The sequence below is a fragment of the Mustelus asterias genome, unplaced genomic scaffold, assembly GCF_964213995.1.
Source record: "Mustelus asterias unplaced genomic scaffold, sMusAst1.hap1.1 HAP1_SCAFFOLD_290, whole genome shotgun sequence".
Classification (NCBI taxonomy): Eukaryota; Metazoa; Chordata; class Chondrichthyes; order Carcharhiniformes; family Triakidae; genus Mustelus; species Mustelus asterias.
Window position 1 is genome coordinate 384,220 of NW_027590255.1, and position 17,512 is coordinate 401,731.

Genomic DNA, 17,512 nt, shown 5'->3' on the forward strand with positions numbered 1-17,512 from the left:
GAGAAAACCTGTGTTTGTGGCATTTACAACAGTGAGCATGTTGCAAACTAAATTGTTGATTGCAAGCGAGAGCTGATGAAAATAACTGTAGCCTGTAAAGAAATAGCAGTGATACTTGCGGGGAGCAGCAATTTTTTTTTAACTGATCCTGAAAACGTAAATAGCAAATAGTTTCGATCCATCGACCTCTGGGTTATGGGCCCAGCACGCTTCCGCTGCGCCACTCTGCTATCAACCAACAAGTTTCTGTTTATTATTGTTGCGCTATAGCAAAGCAAAAAAAATCACTTTCGTATTGCTGTTTAATGACAGCAAATGTGCCCAGCAGCTCCGCCTAGCGGCACAATTTCACTGTCTAAACACCAAGAATGGAACAATAACAGAAATACACACAAAAACAGCGAGAGACTGTCAGGATACACAAGATCATACACAGGCAAAGGAGAATGCACCGACTGATCATTTGTGTGAAGTTTTCCTGAAAAGATCAGCCATGATCTTATTGAATGGCGGAGCAGGCTCGAGGGGACAAATGGACCACTCCTGCTCCAAGTTCTTAAGTTCTTCTTTGAATCCAAGACTATTTAATTTATTTTGCTCGCCATGTTTGGACCATTTCACCAGTTATGTTTTCGTGCCAGAAAGGAATAATGCAAGGAAAGAAGCAATTATTTATTAGTAAAAAGTAGGCTTACATTAACACCACAATGAAGTTACCGTGAAAATCCCCCAGTCACCACGCTCCAGCGTCTGTTCAGGTACTGAGGTAGATTTTAGCATGGTCATTGCAGCTTACCAGCACGTCTTTTGGACTGTGGGAGGAAATTGGTGTACTTGTAGGAAACCTGCACAAACACAGAAAGAACATGCAGACTCTGCACAGACAAGGACACAAGACCGGAATTGAACCCAGGTCACTGGAGTTGCGAGTCAGCAGGGTAACCAGTGTGCCACCGTGCCGCCCTTAAATGTGAGTAAATCTTGTCCCTCAGAATTTTTTTCCAATAATTTCCTGTTATGTTTACGTTCATTGCATACAACTATGACTTAAATACTAGCCATTGCCTATCCACCGTCATGCCATTTGATTAATCTATTAATCCATAACCTATTTTAGCAAATTCACCCCTCATACCTTCCGAGGTTACTTTGTTTAGATTTAGGATTCCAGTTCAGGATTGGACCCTCAGAAGCACTTTCCCAGGGTAGAAGAGTCAATTCCCAGGGGGCATAGATTTAAGGTGCAAGGGGCAACGTTTAAGAGAGATGTACAATGCAAGTGTTTTTACACAGAGTGTGGTGGGTGCCTGGAACTCGCTGCTGGGGGAGGTAGTGGAAGCAGATAAGATAGTGACTTTTAAGGGGCGACTTGACAAATATATACAGAAGATGGGAATAGAGGATTATGGTCTCCGGCATGGGAGGGGGTTTTAGTTCAGACGGGCAGCATGGTCGGTGATGGCTTGAAGGGCCGATGGGCCTGTTCCAGTGCTGTCATTTTCTTTGTTCTTTGTTGATGTTTATGGACTGATGGGAGGTGTTCCACAAAACAGTCACTCAATCTACCCAATGGAGAGCACATTGCAGTCACTCAATCGACCCATCATTAGCATTGAAAAATTGGACAAAAAAATGTTGAAAAAGCTATTTCTCCTGCATTGTATGTATCTAAACACTGAACTGTGACGAGAGATAATGCGACCTTCCATTCAAGAACTTCTGATATTTCTTCCCTTTCCTCAATGAATCCTCTCACCCCTCTGTGGCTGGCAGGGCTGTCAAGTGTGTCATTCCCATGTCCCACAGTTGGAACATTGCAAACCAGTCCATAAGGATGATTCAATTTCTGATCAGAGTTTCTGCCAGCCTGTCATTTTCATTGTGCGTCTTACTCTCACATGATCACTCTGTCCTTGGTCTTTGCTGGTGTTCCAAGGAAGAAGTTTAACAACACCAAGTTAAAGTGCAACAGGTTTATTTGGTGGCAAAAGCCACACAAGCTTTCGGAGCCCCAAGCCCCTTCCAAGGAAGTTCAGAGCACCCCTGCTCTATACAGATTCTTCCACGTTTATGTGTCTGGTGATTATCCCATTTGATTGTGTCACTAACTCTCCTTATTTAAAACATGTTTGGTCCAAACGGTCACAGACCTTCCATTTTGTTCCTTTACACATGAGCCTCTCTCCTCTCCATTTGCCTGTAATGTTTTACATTTCTAACATCCACCAGTTCTGATGAAAATACATTGATCTGAAATATTCACCATTAACTTTGTTTGTCTCCGCAGCACTGACGTGTTATGTAATTCCAGAACTTCGAAATTTAATTCATACTTCCTGCATTCATACTATGTGGCGTCAGTGCTGAGATTCCGAGGAGTTTTGAGAGAGGTTATTAAAATCATGATCAGTTTCAATAGAGTAATTGGGAATAAATTATTTATGTGAACCAACGGCACAGATTCCTGGTGAATGATACAAAATAAGAAAACCGTCAGGGAACATATTTGATGTTACATTGGGCAGCGAGACTTATGATCCTGAATAAATTGCCTGTAATCCAAGCGAATCAGAATGAACAGTAAATTTAAAATGTCATTGGACAAATAAGATAGAAATACATTTTGAGTTTGAATTTTTAGACAAGAGGAAGTATTGCTCCAAAGCGATACCAAATCTCAGGTGGAATGCGGATGATTTGAAATATAATTCCATGTGCTGTTTTATTCAATGCAATGGTGGCCTGTGTAACCCAGGATACAGTGCGGGGGTGAATTTCGTCTATCTCATTCAGAATGGTCCGCACAGCGCAGGCTCTATTAGGCCGCGCCCCCGGGAACCGTGTGGCTGCGCGGAGCAGGCGCGGTGCGGTTCCCGGAAGATCGGCGTGGCCGCGCGCAGCCGCAGTAATACCGAGTCTAGAGGCCGGAGCAGAGGCGCCCGGCGGCGAGAGCACGGCACCATGAAGCGGATGGTGCAGCGAGGCCATCCTCACCGCCCCATATGGAACAGTGTGAGTGAGAGGAAACAGAGAGCAGTGGTTAATGGTTGTGTTTCAGACTGGAGGAAGGTTTCCAGTGGAGTTCCCAGGGCTCGGTGTTAGGAGCCCTGCTCTTCCTGATATATATTAATGACACACACCTTGGTGTACAGGACACAAGCTCAACATTTCCACACGCCACCAAACTTGGAGGCATTGGCAACTGTGAGGAGGAAAGTGGGAAACTTCAAAAGGACACAGGCAGCTTGGTGGAATGGGAGACAAGTGGCAGTGGGGAAAGTTCCTGCACCGATTGCCCCGCAGCTGCCCCTGGGGAGCATGCCCACTCTCAGTGCCTGGGCAAGTCAGTGTGTGGGATAGAGCGCTTTCTGGGTGCAGATAATTGTTTTATTCATTCATGTGATGTGTGCGTCACTGGCTTGGCCAGCATTCATTGCACTAATTACCTTTGAACTGAGTGGCATCTTCGGCCATTTCAGGGGGCATTAAAGCGTCAAAAACATACTGGGGGTCTGGAGTCACATGTGGGCAGAAATGCCTCCCTCAAGGGGTATCAGTGAACCAAGTGCGTTTTTTACAACATGCCCTTCATTAGACCTTTAATTCCAGCTTTTTATTGAGTTCAAATGTCACTCTCTGCTGTGGTGATATTCAGGTCCCAATGCATTACAATGGATCTCTCGATCACGAGTTTAGCGATAATACCAGTACACCATTACCTCCCCATGTGGGAACTGTGGTCGCCATTAGCCGGTATCAACAATTGTTTTATTGCAGGCTGATTGTCAGAGAGCTGAAACGTGAACTCTGTTTCTTTCTCCACAAATGCTGCCTGATTTCTGTATTTGCAGAATTTTCATCTTGTCTCAGATTCCCAGTGTCCACCAGTGAAATATTGCAGCTGTTGCTCAGAAAACCGAGGCTTGAAGGAGCCAAATGAAGAGCTCTTGAATCAGGCAGAATGTTGTTTGTGGAACTCAGTCCCTCAGTTTCTGTGAAGGTATGTTCTTGTTAAAAGAGTGACTTTGGTGTGCAAAAGCAGGAGAAAGTGGCGGGTTTAACCGTAACCTTAACATCTGAGAACAATAGGGTCCAAACACTTCTGATCAAAAGTCATTAACTGTGTCTTGTACCGTTATAGAGACATTGCACTCTGACATACAATAAGTGTTGGGCAGATTCACATGGGCACATTCATATGCAGTATCAGACTGAGTTAATTCCACACTGAAATACTGTAACAGAGACTGACAGAAAAAGAGTAATATCAGAACGTAAGAAAAAGGAGCAGGAGAAGGCCATTCAGCCCATCAGGCCTGCTCTGCCATTCTGTAAGATCATGGCTGATCTGATTGTGGCCTCAACTGCAGTGTCTGTCCCCATAACTCTTGATTCTCTTGTAGATCAAAACTGTGTAACTCAGGATTGAATCTATTCAATGCCAAAAAGTAAAGATCCATTAAAAGAAGTAATTCCTCCTAATCGCCATCTTAATTTGGATATGTTTTATCTTTAAACTGTGCCTTCAATTTTAGTTTCTCCAACACATTGCAATATCCCCCTCAGCATCTATCCTGTCAAGGCACTCAGAATCTTGTATGTTTTAGTACAATCGTCTCTCATTCTTCTCCAATGAGAATTGGTCAAACTTGTTTAAATTTTCCTCTTAAGATAACGCCTTCATTTCAGGAATCAGCCCAGTGAATCCTCACTGAACTGCCTCCAATGCAAGTATATCCCTCCGATAGTAAGAAGATGAAAACTTTACACAGTACTCTAGATGTTGTCTCACCAATGCCCTGTAGTTGTAACAAGACTTTCCTACTTTTATACTCCAGCCCCTTTGGAATAAAGATCAACATTCCATTTGCCTTCCTAATACTTGCTGAACCTGTACATTAACTTATTATGATAGAACATAGAACATAGAACAGTACAGCACAGAACAGGCCCTTCGGCCCACGATGTTGTGCCGACCTTCATCTGAAACCAAGATCAAGCTATCCCACTCCCTACCATCCTGGTGTGCTCCATGTGCCTATCCAATAACCGCTTAAATGTTCCTAAAGTGTCTGACTCCACTATCACTGCAGGCAGTCCATTCCACACCCTGACCACTTTCTGCGTAAAGAACCTACCTCTGATATCCTTCCTATATCTCCCACCATGAACCCTATAGTTATGCCCCCTCGTAATAGCTCCATCCACCCGAGGAAATAGTCTTTGAACGTTCACTCGATCTATCCCCTTCATCATTTTATAAACCTCTATTAAGTCTCCCCTCAATCTCCTCCGCTCCAGAGAGAACAGCCCCAGCTCCCTCAACCTTTCCTCATAAGACCGACACTCCAAACCAGGCAGCATCCTGGTAAATCTCCTCTGCACTCTTTCCAGCGCTTCCACATCCTTCTTATAGTGAGGTGACCAGAACTGCACGCAATATTCCAAATGCGGTCTCACCAAGGTCCTGTACAGTTGCAGCATAACCCCACGGCTCTTAAACTCCAACCCCCTGTTAATAAAAGCTAACACACTATATGCCTTCTTCACAGCTCTATCCACTTGAGTGGCAACCTTTAGAGATCTGTGGATATGGACCCCAAGATCTCTCTGTTCCTCCACAGTCTTCAGAACCCTACCTTTGACCCTGTAATCCACATTTAAATTAGTCCTACCAAAATGAATCACCTCACATTTATCAGGGTTAAACTCCATTTGCCATTTTTCAGCCCAGCTTTGCATCCTATCTATGTCTCTTTGCAGCCTACAACACCCCTCCACCTCATCCACTACTCCACCAATCTTGGTGTCATCAGCAAATTTACTGATTCACCCTTCAGCCCCCTCCTCTAAGTCATTAATAAAAATCACAAAGAGCAGAGGACCAAGCACCGATCCCTGCGGCACTCCGCTAGCAACCTGCCTCCAGTCCGAAAATTTTCCATCCACCACCCTCTGTCTTCGATCAGACAGCCAGTTACCTATCCAATCGGCCAACTTTCCCTCTATCCCACACCTCCTTACTTTCATCATAAGCCGACCATGGGGGACCTTATCAAACGCCTTACTAAAATCCATGTATATGACATCAACCGCCCTACCTTCATCAACACACCTAGTTACCTCCTCAAAAAATTCTATCAAATTTGTGAGGCACGATTTGCCCTTCACAAATCCGTGCTGACTATCCCGGATTAATCCGCATCTTTCTAAATGGTCGTAAATCCCATCCCTTAGGACCTTTTCCATCAATTTACCAACCACCGAAGTCAGACTAACCGGTCTATAATTACCAGGGTCATTTCTATTCCCTTTCTTAAACAGAGGAACAACATTTGCCACTCTCCAGTCCTCTGGCACCATCCCCGTGGACAGCGAGGACCCAAAGATCAAAGCCAAAGGCTCTGCAATCTCATCCCTCGCCTCCCAAAGAATCCTAGGATACATTTCATCAGGCCCAGGGGACTTATCGACCTTCAGTTTATTCAAAACTGCCAATACATCCTCCCTCCGAACATCTATTTCCTCCAGCCTATTAGCCTGTAACACCTTCTCTTCCTGAAAAACATGGCCCCTCTCCTTGGTGAACACTGAAGAAAAGTATTCATTCATCACCTCGCCTATCTCTACTGATTCCATACACAAGTTCCCACCACTGTCCTTGACCGGCCCTAACCTCACCCTGGTCATTCTTTTATTCCTCACATAAGAGTAAAAAGCCTTGGGGTTTTCCTTGATCCGACCCGCCAAGGACTTCTCATGTCCCCTCCTAGCTCTCCTCAGCCCCTTTTTCAGCTCGTTCCTTGCTAACTTGTAACCCTCAGTCGAGCCATCTGAACCTTGTTTCCTCATCCCTACATAAGCTCCCCTCTTCCTTTTCACAAGACATTCCACCTCTTTTGTGAACCACGGTTCCCTCACTCGGCCATTTCCTCCCTGCCTGACAGGGACATACCTATCAAGGACACCCAGTATTTGTTCCTTGAAAAAGTTCCACTTTTCATCAGTGCCTTTCCCTGATTCGTGTACACGGACAGCCAAATCCATCTGCACTGCAACATTCTGCCGTCTCTCTCTATTTGAATATTTTATACTTTTCTATTCTTCCCACTAAACTGGAAAACCTCACATTTTCCCACGATGTGGAGATGTCGGCGTTGGACTGGAATGGGCACAGTAAGAAGTCTCACAACACCAGGTTAAAGTCCAAATGGTTCATTTGGTAGCACAAACTTTCGGCGCACTGCTCATTCATCAGATGAGATTCACCTGAAGAAGGAGCAGCTCTCCGAAAGCTCATGATACCAAATAAACCTGTTGGACTTTAACCTGGTGTTGTGAGACTCCTTATTGTGCTCACATTCTTTCGGATTGTATAAAACATCTGCCAAATTTGTGTCCACTCACTTAACCTATAGAGATCCCTTTGCAGACTCTGTGTCCTCCTCACAACCTGCTTTCCCATCTATCTATTGTCTGAAAATTTGGTGATGGTCTGTCCCTTCACCTGAGTCATTAATATAGATTGTAAATAGCTGAGAACCCAGCACTGATCCCTGTGTCTCTCCACTCGCTTCAGTTTGCGAAGCTGACAGTGACCCACTTCCATACAGTAACAGGGACTGGCAGATAAATTGTTATGAATTGATTTAGAGTCAATTCCACTCCTACGTACAGTAACAGAGATTGACAGTGTTAATGCCTCACTGCAGTGAAGGATAAAGAATAGTTACTTCCAGCCTCACATGCAAATCAGAGATGAATAGAGAGTTAATGCCCCATTCACATACAGTAATAGAGAGTAACAGATACAGAATTAATTCTATATTCACACATGCTAACAAAGATGGACAGAAAGGTAAAAACTAAGTTCAGCACAGTCCCAGATGACCATAGGCTGCTCTCCCCTTTCATGAATAACCTCAGCTGGTACGGGAATTGAACCCACGCTGTTGGGGTTGGTCCGCATCACAGCCCCGCTGTCCGGCCAACTGAGCAAATCAATCCTCAGGATAAGACAGAGAGGTAATTGCACACTGAAACACAGGAACAGAGACTGACTGATCGAGTTAATTCCACACTGACTTGCACTAATAGAGGCTGACACATCAGAGAATTGATTCCATTCTCAAATAAACTGACAGGAAGAAATTCACTGTAATTCCACCCTGAAATACAGTAACACAGACTGACAGAGAGTGAATTGTGCTCTCATGTATACATTGACAGATAGCGGGAATGAGTTAATTCCACATTCACATACAGTAACAGATGGACAGATAGAGAGTGAATTCCACACTCTCACTCTATCGACTCCAGAATGGCAGTTTGCCTCCCTGGTGCCAGGGTCCTGGATGTCTCTGAGTGGATACAAAGCATCCCAAAACAGGAGGGAAATCAGACAGATGTCACGCATGACATAGGTAGAAAGAGTAACAGCAATTTAGGCAGTTAGGTAGAAGATTAAAAACAGGACCTCTCGGAGAGTAATCTCAGGATTACTCCCTGTGCCACGTGCGAGTGGGGCTAAGAACAGGGAGATAGTGCACCTGAACACGTGGCGAAAGAGCTGGTGCAGGAAGGAGGGCTTCAGATTTTTGGATCATTGGGATGTCTTCCAGGGAAGGTGGGGCCTGGCCAAGAAGGACGGGTCACGCCTGAGCTGAAGGGGCACCAACATCCTGGCTGGGAGGTTTGCTGCTATGGTTCAGGTCGGTTTCAACTAATGTGGCAGGGAGTGGAAATCAGAACAGTACGGATGAACGTGGGACTATGGCCAGGCGAGCTAAAAGGAACAGCAGGCTGGGGGACGTCGAACTCAGTGGACCTGGAGGTCAGGAGTTGAACTGCTTCAATGTAAGGAATATAAGGGGGGAGACAGATGAACTTAAAGCCCTGATTCATGAGCAGAACTTGGATGTAGTTGCAGCAACGGAGACTTGGTTAAAAAAGGGACAGGACTGATTGCTAAATATTCCAGAATATAAAGTGTTTTAGGCGAGACAGAGGGAAGGTTAAAGAGGTGTGGGAGTTGCAATACTGGTGAGGGAACATGTTACAGCTGTACAGAGGGAGGACAACTTGGAAGAATCATGTAATGAGACGCTGTGGGTAGAGCTCAGAAACAGGAAGGGGGAAGTCGCTATGATAGGGGTGTACTACAGGCCTCACTACAGCCCATGGAAGTTGAATGGATATATAAACAGATTCTGGACAGATGTAGAAATAAAAGGTTTGTTGCAGTGGGAGACTTTAATTTTCCTCATATTGATTGGAAATCCCTTAGTGCTTGGGGTCGGATGGTGAGGAATTTAAGAGTGTCGAAGGTTTTTTGGAACAATATGTGACTCGTCCGACTGGAAAGGGGGCTATACTGGACCGAGTACTCGGGAATTTGCCCAGCCAGGTCATCAAAGTTGCAGTGAGGGAACATGCAACGGACAGTGATCACAATTCCGGTAGCTATCAGATACTCATGGAAAAGGGCGAGTGTTGTCCTCGGGTGAAAGGTGCTAAATTGGGGGAAGGCTCACTGCAACCAGATTAGGTCGGATTTGGAGGCTGTTGCTTGGGAGAGGCTCTTTGAGGGTAAATCCACATCTGGCATGTGGAGTCTTTTACGGAGCAGTTGATCAGAGTGCAGGACTGGAATGTGCCTGTGAAAAGGAAGGACAGGAAAGGCAGGATTCGGGAACCGTGGATGACCAGGGAAATTGTGAATCGAATCAAAAAGGAAAAGGATACATACATGAGGCCTAGGCAACAAAAAACAGATGAAGCACTTGAAGAATATAGGGAAAGTAGAAAAGAACTCAAACAGGAAGCTAGGAGGGCAAAAAGGGGTCAAGAAATATCCTTGGCAGACAGAATTAAGGAGAATCCCAAGGCATTTTGTACAGATATTAGGAACAAGAGGGTAGCTCGAGAAAGAGTTGGTCCACTTAAGGACAAAGGAGGGAAATAATGCGTAGAACCAAAGGAAATGGGTGAGATCCTTCATGAGTACTTTGCATCGGTATTCACAATGGAGAGGGACATGTTGATTGGTGGTGTCTCAGAGGGATATGTAAGCCTTTTGGGACAAATTATGAGGCAGGAAGTGTTAGGTGAATTAAAAAGCATTAAGGTGGACAAACTCCCAGGGCCAGATGGCATCTATTCCAGATTGCTGAAGGAGACAAAATTTTAAATTGTTGGGCCTTTAACAGAAATCTTTGTTTCCTCGTTGGCCACAGGTGAGGTCCTACAGGATTGGAGGATAGCTAATGTTTTCCCATTATTTAAGAAGGGTAGCAAGGATAACCCGGTTAATTATAGGCTGGTGAGCCTGACGTCAATGATAGTGAAATTGTTGGGGAAGATTTTTAATGAGAGGATTTGGAACTGAATGGTCTTATTAGCGACAGACGGCATGGTTTTGTAGGAGGGAGGTCATGTCTCATTCATTTAATTCAGTTTTTTGAGGAGGTGACAAAAATGATTGACGACGGAAGTGCTGTGGATGTTGTCTACCTTGACTTTAGTGAAGCATTTGAAAAGGTCCCTCATAACAGGCTGGTACAAAAGATTAAATCACATGAGATCGGTGTGAACGAGCCAGATGGATTCAGAACTGCCTTGAAGACAGAGGGTAGCGATGGAAGGGTGTTTTTCTGAATGGAGGTCTGTAACTAGTGGTGTTCCGCAGGTTTTCTGCTGTTTGTAATATATATAAATGACTTGGAAGAAAACGTAGCTGAACTGATTAACAAGTTGGCCGATGATACAAAGATTGGAGTTGGGGATAGGGATGAAGATGGTCAGAGAATACAGCAGGATATAGCTGGGCTGGAAAATTGGGCAGAGAAATGGCAGGTGGAATTTAATCCGGACAAATGAGGTGATTCATTTTGGTAGGTCCAGTTCAGATGGGAGCTATAAAATACATGGCAGAACCATCAGGAGCAAGACACACAGAGAGATCGGGGCGTGCAAATCCACAGATCCTTAAACATGGCAGCACATGTGGAAAAGGTGGTAAAGAAAGCATGTGACTTGCTTGCCTTTATTGGACGGGGCATCGGGTATAAAAGTTGGCAAATTATGTTACAGTTACATAAAATGTTGGTTTGGCCACATTTGGAATACTGTGTTCAATTCTGGTCACCACACTACCAGAGGAATGTGGAGGCTTCGGAAAGAGTGCAGAAAGGTTTGCCAGGATGTTGCCTGCGATGGAGTGTATTAGCTATAAGGAGAGATTAAATAAAATGGGATTGTTCTCCCTGGAAAGACGGAGGCTGAGGGGAGACCTGATAGAAGTTTATAAAATTATGAGGGATATAGATAGGGTGAACAGTTGGAAGCTTTTTGACAATGACAATTACAAGGGGGCACAAGTTCAAGCTGAGGGGGGAAAGGTTAAGTGGAGATGTGCGGGGAAGTTTTTTTACACAAAGGATGGTGGAGGCCTGGAATGCACTGCTAAGTGAGTTGGTTGAGGCAGATATGTTCGCGACATTTAAGACATATCTGTATAGACATATGAACAGGGAGGGAATAGAAGGGTACAGGTGGATGGTCTCGATAGTACAACGTGTTCGGCGTAGGCTTGTGGGCTGAAGGGCCTGTTCCTGTGCTGTACTGTACTGTTATTTATTTTCTTGTTCTCTTTGTATAGCGGTTCTCACTTGAAGAATTCTTCTGACATGCATCATGCGGCTTCTTCATTGTTTCGTTATATTTTCTATCTTCCTCATCATCCAGCTCTGGCTTTGGTTCCCCTCCCTTTCACCCTGATTGGAATATACCGAGTCTGTACCTGAAATATCTCCTGAAAAATCACCCATTGTCCTGTTACAGTTTTTCCTGTCAGATTTTGGCTCCATTTTACTCTCGCTCAATCCCAGCTCCTCCCGTTGAAGTTAGTCCTCTTCCCATTCAGAAGTGCTACTTTAGATTGTTCCTTGCTAATATCAAGCTTGTGATACAATGATCACTGTTACCCAAGTGACCACCCACAGACACCTGGATCATGCGGTCAACCTTCCTGTCAGTCTGTGTGAGAATGGAATTAATTCTGTATCTGCAATGCATGATCTGCCTCCAGATTTGCTGCTCTATTTCTTTGTCACCACACCTACCTTTTTCCCTTCTCTGTCTTTTCTGTTCACATTGTATTGAATAGCAATCGCCCGGTTCACTCCATTTCTAAGCCACATTGTCATCATTGCCAGTGTATTGTATTCCCAAATGCTATTTGTGCTTCTAACTCACCAACCTGATACACCACACTGTGTGATTACACACATGCATTCTAAACCTGTCCTTGTATTCCTCTTAGATTCCTTCTTCATCTACTCTGATCTTATATGGCCCTACTTCTTCCTCTAGATATTCCTCCTTTCTACTTCTATACACTGATGTCTGTCCCCCTGCCATCCACACTAGTGACCCTCCCCATGAGGACACAGGCATTGAGGACAGAATCATGCAAGTTATGCTGAGCCTTTAGAAAGTTTTGATTGGACCACAGCTGCAGTATTGAGTCCAGTTCTGCTCAGCACCCTTGAGGAAACCTGTGAGGATCATTCAGCGGGTGCAGAGGAGATTAACCAGAATGGTTTCAGCAATGAGGGTTTTAGCCACAATGTTAGGTTGGAGAAGCTGGGGTTGATATTTTTGGAGCAAAGCAGATTGAGGGGGAGATCTGATAGAGGTGGACAGGATTATGCCAGGTGTGGATCAAGTAGACAAAGAAATGCTGATCCCATTCGCTGAGAATACAAGGACTAGGGTGCACAAGTTGAAGGCTTTGGGATGAGACAGAGAGGGGATGTGTGTGGAAGAACTTCTCATGCAGCGAGTAACAACCTGGAAGTCGCTGCCTCTGAGGGTGGAAGCAGAGACGATGAATAATTTGAAAGATGAATTGGGATGGACATTTGAGGGAAATAAACTGATAGGGCTCTGGGGATAGAGCAGGGGAGTGAGACTTACTGGATTGTTGCATGGAGAACCAGCATGGACTGGATGTGGTTCCAGAGATATCTTTTTAATCCACAATCAGTCAGAGCAGGAGAGACAGACATTGTTTCCATGTCACCCCAACTCAGTACCGCTGACAGAGAGATACATAAATCCCAGTCCAAATTCTCACCCACTATCAGATTGTCAGTGTGTCAGTCCTAAAATATTGCAGCATTGGCTGCAATTAAATTAAATGCCAGATACAACTGAATGATAGGATAACCTGAGACACCAACTGTGATCATTAAAATAAGAATACATATAAATTTGATGAGTACAGATTGAGATACAGATCACATACCCAACCTGATGCCTCATAGAGTGTATGGCAGATATTATATTCTAACAGTGAAAGCTAAGCTCCACATTCAAGTATAAAGTTCTTACAACCAGAGTGAATGATGAAAGCATCAATTTGATTAATAAAATTTGAATAACACTTTCTTTCACTTTGCAACGATTGTGAGATGAAAAGATCCATGGTCCTTCCCAATTGTGTTCAAATGGAAAGTGATTTAATACTCGGCCAAATTCTCAATAATTCCATTAAAACCCACAGCATTAATGGTCTGTTTCTGTGCTGAAATTTCAACGTGGAATGAACTCAGATTGTTAAACAGTCACAGAGCCTGAGGTTATGTAATGAATCCCGCACTGTCAGAGCAGCAGAGACGACAGATTCAGAATCATTCTCGAGCACATGTTCATTACCAGACACTGACAGAGACAGACTGTTACTGAACTCACTGACAGAACCTGATCCTGAATGGCACTAATCAATCTGACACACATATATGGTACTACTGACATGGTCAGAAATCATCACAAATGTGCACAAACAGCACATGTTTCTTCAGAAGGAACTCTTCAAAATGCAGCTAATGAAAATACAACAAAAACTTACTCCAACTTATAAATCAAAGAAAGGGTTTGATAAAGAAGCATCATTACTCCAAACTCGGGGTCTCGCCTGGGCCAATCCAAGCTCTCCAAAATTCTGCACAGTTCCTTATTTATAGTGAATCAGCTGGTCAGCTGACTATTACATCACTCTAATTGGTTCCATGGTTTACTGGGTCAGCTGACCCTTAAATCCTGTTCCCATTAGTCTCATTACATCCAATCAAAGTTGTCACCGGTTACATTCTAACAACATACATCCATTAAAGAGTGGGAGTTACAGACCCACATTTTCAAACGGGTTTTCCACATTCCCACGGAGGATCACTGAATTATATTAAAATAATCCCACACTCACATCCAGCACCAGATCCTGACAGACACAGCATGAATTCCACATTCACATACAGCACCAGAATCTGATATGCGTAATCAACACAGTCAAACTCACAGAGAGACACACTTGTTACACGACTGAAAGAGGATTTTTGGCCTGTCAAGTTCTGGCTCTCCAAGTGAGTAACACACCTCGGGCCATTCATCCACCTGCTCCCCACATCTCTGCACATTCTTCATTGTCAGGCAATAATCCAATTCTTCGTTGAAGGCCTCGATTGAAGCTGCCTCTCATGCACTGTCAGGCCCCACATCCCAGACCATAACCACTCGCTGTTTGAAAACGTTTCTCCTCATGTATCCATTCCTCCCTTTCCCAATTCCCGTAAATCTGTTCCCTCTGCTTCTCAACCCATCCAACAATGGGGACAGTTTTTCTCTGTCAACTCTGTCCAGACTCCCCATGATTCTGAATACTGTTATCAAATCTCCTCTCAATCTTCTCGGCTCCAAGGAACGTGGTCCCAACTTCACCAGTTTATCTCAATAACTGAAGTTCCTCATATTTCACAATGTGTCTCACTTACACAGGCCAGAGGCAGCATATATTTATATGCAGGGCCCTGACAATTGATCCCAATCTCTCAGACAGGACCACCAACTGACAGAATTAATCCCACTCTCACAAACAGCACTGAAGTTAAACAGCTGCAGAATTGGTGTCAAAGATTCCCAGATTTTGAGAATGATCTCCACATTCCCATTCAGTGCCAGTAGCTGACAGATACAGACTGAATTCCACTATCATATTGAGCAGCAGAGCACATTCAATGTCACAGACTGAAAGATATCCAATCAATATCACAGTGATTCACACTGCCAGAGACTGACAAATACAGGATGAATCTCACAGATGGTTACAAAGACTGATAGGTACAGAATAAACCCAGCCCCCTCAAAGTGGCCGAGAAGGACAGCTACAACATTAATCCCAAACTGGCATATCATCCCAGGGAGTGAATGAATCCTGCACTCACTCTCAGCCCCCACTAACTGGCAAATACACAATGAGTCTCCAACACTACCACAGACAGAATGACTCCATCAGTCGCATAGTCCCCGTGACTAAAAGATACAGAATGATCCTCACCTTCACACCCGAACAGAGAGTAAATCCCACACTCTCGCACTGTATCAGCGAGTGAGTAAATCCCACACTTCACACACTGTATCAGACAGAGAGTAAATCCCACACTCTCACACTGCATCATCCAGTGAGTAAATCCCTCACTCTCGCACTGTACCAGAGTGAGTAAATCCCACACTCGGATACTGTATCGAAGTTCCAGGGACCCAGGTTCAGTTCCACCTTGGGTGATTGTCTGTGTAAAGTTTGCACATCCTCCCCTTGTTTGCGTTTCCTCCCATGCTCCAAATGTTAAGTGGATTGACCATGCTAGATTGCCCCTTAAGTGTCCCAAATATATTGGTTAGGGGGATTAGCAGGATAAAGATGTGGGGTTACCAGGATAGGTTCTGGGTGAGATGCTGTGTCAGAGTCTGTATAGATTCGATGGGCCAAATGGCCTTCATCTGCACTGTAAGGATTCTATGACAGTTAAGGCTGAAATAGACAAACTTTGGTTTCTCAAAAAATCAAGGAGTAAAATGGGGTTGAAGCTGAAGATCTGAAACACTATCAGCTGCTACTACGCCCACATCTGGAGCCTGAATCCACAGTTTGGAATCCACATTTTCAAAGAGAAATACAGCTCATAGATTGCAAAGACATGTTACCAGGAAAATGGAAGGAATGTGGGGAATATTTTATGAGGGATTAAGAGATTTTGGATTGCAATCTTTAGAGAAGGCTGATTTATGGTTCAGTTCAAGTTTATAAATTGATACATTTTAATTTGACATGGAAGTACTCGATGAAAGGTCTGGTACGGGGAAGTTCCGAACAACAAAGGGACCTTGGCGTGTTTGTTCATAGATCTCTGAAGGCAGAAAGGCAGGTTAATAGTGTGGTGAAAAAGGCGTGTGGCACATTCACCTTTATCAATCGGGGTATAGATTACAAAAGCAGAGAGGTCATGATTGTGGTGAACCACTGTTACTACATGTATGTACCTGGACACACCCATGCTGCACCTGGCCCGAGACTCCTCCCTTTCCACCTGGGACCCCTCCCTTTCCACCCAGAGTGGGGTATAAAGGTGATGGTCCCTCCTTCTTGCCTCAGTTCAGACGAGGTCAGCTAAAAGGGTGTGCTCCTGTTCTCAGAGAATAAAAGCCTATTAGTTTTCCCTCACTCTCAGAAGTCTCCGCGTTGTAATTGATAGTGCATCAATGATGTATAGAGCTTTGGTGAGGCCACAGCTGGAATTGTGTGTGCAGTTCTGGTTGTCACATTATAGAAAGGATGTGACTGCATTGGAGGGGATGCAGAGGAGATTTACCTGGGTGCTGCCTGGGATGGAACATTTAAGTTATGAAGAGAGGTTGGATACTCTTGGGTTGTTTTTGTTGAAGCAGAGAAGACTGAGGGGGCAACCTGATTGAGGTGTTTAAGATTGAGGGGAATGGACAGGGTGGATAGGGAGCAGCTGTTCCCCTTAGTTGAAGGGTCAGTTACGAGGGGACACAAGTTAAAAGTGAGGGGTGTGAGGTTTAGGGGGGAGTTGAGGAAAAATGTTTTTACCCAGAGGGTGGTGACAGTCAGGAATGCACTGCCTGGGAAAGTGGTGGAGGCGGGGTGCCTCACATCCTTTAAAAAGTACCTGGATGAGTACTTTGCATGCCATAACATTCAAGGCTATGGGCCAAGTGCTGGCAAGTGGGATTAGGTGCCCAGGTCAGAGCATTTCATGCATCGGTGCAGACTTGATGAGCCGAAGGGCCTCTTCTGCACTGTAATATTCTGTGATACATGGCCTTATTACCCAAGCTTGAAAAGTTCTTTACTCAGTTACTGTATTTTGTGTGTCATAATAAACTACAGAAATTTGGTTCATGTCTCAATAGTCAATTTGTTTATCCCACATAGAATTGTTGATATTTCAAAAGCGTTGCCTGATTCTGTGGTGAATGCTGAAAATGCAGTGACTTTTGGAAAACCTGTCAGAAACATAGTGTGATTTCTATTTATGTATTGTTTGATGTTGTTGCCGTTCTTGTTTTTAATACTGTGACTGTGTGGCATCAAGATAAATAAATGAGTCATGATCGAACTGAATGGTGGAAAAGAGTCAATGCGCCTTGTGGG

The 17,512-nt window shown here is 44.3% G+C and overlaps 1 protein-coding gene and 1 long non-coding RNA gene across 2 annotated transcripts in view; both read left to right on the forward strand.

The window, feature by feature from the left end:
* LOC144486124 (histone H2AX-like) overlaps window positions 1–17,512 on the forward strand; it is a 216,899-nt gene that overhangs the window by 51,547 nt on the left and 147,840 nt on the right. The window lies entirely within an intron of this gene.
* LOC144486113 (uncharacterized) lies at window positions 2,935–17,357 on the forward strand. The gene is made up of 3 exons (XR_013496222.1): window positions 2,935–3,012; window positions 3,871–4,000; window positions 11,660–17,357. It is a non-coding gene; the product is annotated as an uncharacterized LOC144486113 (long non-coding RNA).